Here is a 2,550-nt window from a genome sequence, read left to right as displayed (position 1 = left end):
TGTCTGGTGGGATGGAGGGGGGATATATGGGGGGGTGCATGGATGCGTCATGTTTGGACACGTGTGCGCCCAGCAGAACCCGGCACCTGCAGGGTCTGGATCGCGGTTGCCGTGGCAACGGCGCCTCCATCCTCATCCTCAGCCCGCCACCCCCGGGGTTCTCCGGATCGCAGGGAGGGGGGGGGATGCTCCCACTCGGAGAGGGTGATGGGGGGGCTGGAGCCATCGCTGCCAACACCCCCCCAGTGCTGATTTACACCGCAGCAGCGGCGGCTGGTGGGGAAATGCCCCAATTCCCATCGCGGCGGGGGCTGATCCCGAGGGTGCTGAGCACCTCGGGGGAGACAGGATGGGGGCAGGGTGCAGCAGTGCGGGGGGATGTCCCCAGGGTGAGCAGATGGAGACCGAAGCAACATCAGCCCTGCCGGGGAGAGGCTTTGCTGGGGTAAGGGGTGCAGTGGGGCGCATCCTGCCCGTGCCCGGGTACCGCTTCGCCCTGCCAGGATGGTGCATTACACCCAGCTCCTGCTCATCCCAGTGGGAATCTCCCCCCACCGGGATAATACCGCTGCCTTAACGGTGGAAAACAATCCCCTTGCCAATGGCTTGGCCTCATCCTGCATCTCCCCACGGCTGCAAAACCAAACCCCCAGCCGCCGGTGCGGCGCGTGGTGCTGAGCCTGTTCAGCTCACCGATCCGGCCCTTGGCTTTGGTCCCAAGCTGGGACAGCTCGGGAAGATGCCAGGAGCATCATATTGAGGCGGGGAACGACAGGCTGTGCGAGGGTTGGGGAAACTGAGGCAGGGGGAGGGCCGGGGGGGGGGGGGTGTCAGGCGCTCTGCACCCCTGAAGCCCATCCTCCGGTGGGTGCCCTTCAGCCCATGATTACAGCAAATTAATCCGGCGGTGAGAGTGTTAATAAACTTCAGGCTGTAACGAAGAGGGGAGGTCTCAGCCGGCGTCGCTGAGGACCCCGGCATCAACGTGTTTCGGGGGGGGCAGATTTCCTGGGAGGGCTTTGACCCGTCACCGTAATATTTGGCTCTGGACAGTTTTCTCCTTGCTTGGCTGAAAAGGCGGATATCAGCTTGGTGGGTGAGTGGGGAAACTGAGGCACGGCTCTGTTCTCAAGCACCGAACAGGATCTGGCCAGGATCCCTCCCATTGCTCCCTGGGGACCACCGGGTAGACGATGGCCTCCAGCCGTGGTGAGGATGGTTGGGTTAAGGCTTCCTTCTGTGGTTGCAGAGCGGCTTTGCGGCACTCGTGTCCCCGCCAGGAGCAGTAGGGGGGACGCAGCCCCACGTGGCCGGGGGACACGGGCTCATCCCACGAGGAGATGGGGGACGTGGGGGTATGGCGGCTCCAGCAACCCTCGTCGCGGCAGCAGGTCAGGGGAACCTGGTCCCAACATGCTGTGGTGGCCGGGTGGGACATTTCTGCACCAGGGTTGTTGATGGCATCGCTGCATCCAGGGCTGTTGGGGTGTCCAAGCACCCAGGACCTTTGGAGGGTCCTTGTCCACAGGGGCTTTGGGGTATCTGTGCACCTACAGCATTCGGGGTGTCCCTGCACCCACGGCCTTTGGGGTGTCTCCGTTAATGGGACACTTTGAGTGTCTCTGTGCCCAGGTTCATTGGAGCATCTCCACACCCAGGGCCTTTGGGGCATCTCTATACCCATGGCCTTGGGGGTGTCCAAGCCTCCAGGGACTTTGGGGTGTCTCACACCCAAAGCTTGGGGTGTCCAAGCACCCCGGGCCTTTGGACAGTCTCCATGAGCAGGACCATTGCAGTGTCTCCATACCCAGCATCTTGGAGGATCTCCTTTCCTAGGGCCAGCGGAGGATCTCCGCACCCAAAACATTTGGGGTGTCTCACACCCAGGGCCTTTGGAGCATCTCCACAGCCAAAACTTTTGGGGTGTCTCACATCCAGGGTCTCCGGAGAGTCTACGCGTGCAGAACTTTTGGGATATCTGTGCACCCAGGGCACTTGGAGCATCTCTGCACCCAAAACTTTTGGGGTATCTCTACACCCAATGTCTCTGGAGCACCTCCACACGCAAAACTTTTGGGGTATTTCTGAACCCAGGGCCCTTGGAGCATTTCTACACCCAAAACCTTTGGGGTGTCTCACACCCAGAGTCTCCGGAGCGTACCCACACACAAAACTTTCGGGGTATCTCTGCCCCCAGGGTCTCTGGAGCATCTCTGCACCCAAAACTTTTCAGGTATCTCTGCACCTTTGGAGCACCTCCACATGCAAAACTTTCAGGGTGTCTCTGCCCCCAAGGCCCTTGCAGCATCTCGCACCCAAAACTTTTGGGGTGTCTCAGCACCCAGGGCCCTTGCAGCATCTCGCACCCAAACCTTTTGGGGTGTCTCACACCCCGGGCTCTGGAGCACCTCGCCCCCAGGCTGAGCTGCAGGGGCATCCCCCCAGTTGCTGTGCGCAAGAGGGGTCTCCAAGCCCCACAACTGAGAAGACCCCGACCCATCTGCTTCCCAAGACTGACAGACCATCCCACACCACCACCTCCCCGTGCCC

At 61.3% G+C, this 2,550-nt stretch overlaps 1 protein-coding gene across 1 annotated transcript in view; it reads left to right on the top strand.

The window, feature by feature from the left end:
- ARHGEF17 (Rho guanine nucleotide exchange factor 17) overlaps nucleotides 1–2,550 on the top strand; it is a 45,595-nt gene that overhangs the window by 29,276 nt on the left and 13,769 nt on the right.

Source organism: Aptenodytes forsteri, unplaced genomic scaffold, assembly GCF_000699145.1.
Source record: "Aptenodytes forsteri isolate BGI_AS27 unplaced genomic scaffold, ASM69914v1 Scaffold231, whole genome shotgun sequence".
NCBI classification, from domain to species: domain Eukaryota; kingdom Metazoa; phylum Chordata; class Aves; order Sphenisciformes; family Spheniscidae; genus Aptenodytes; species Aptenodytes forsteri.
Note: the sequence above shows the minus strand (reverse complement) of the source record. Positions and strands in the feature narration are given on the sequence as shown.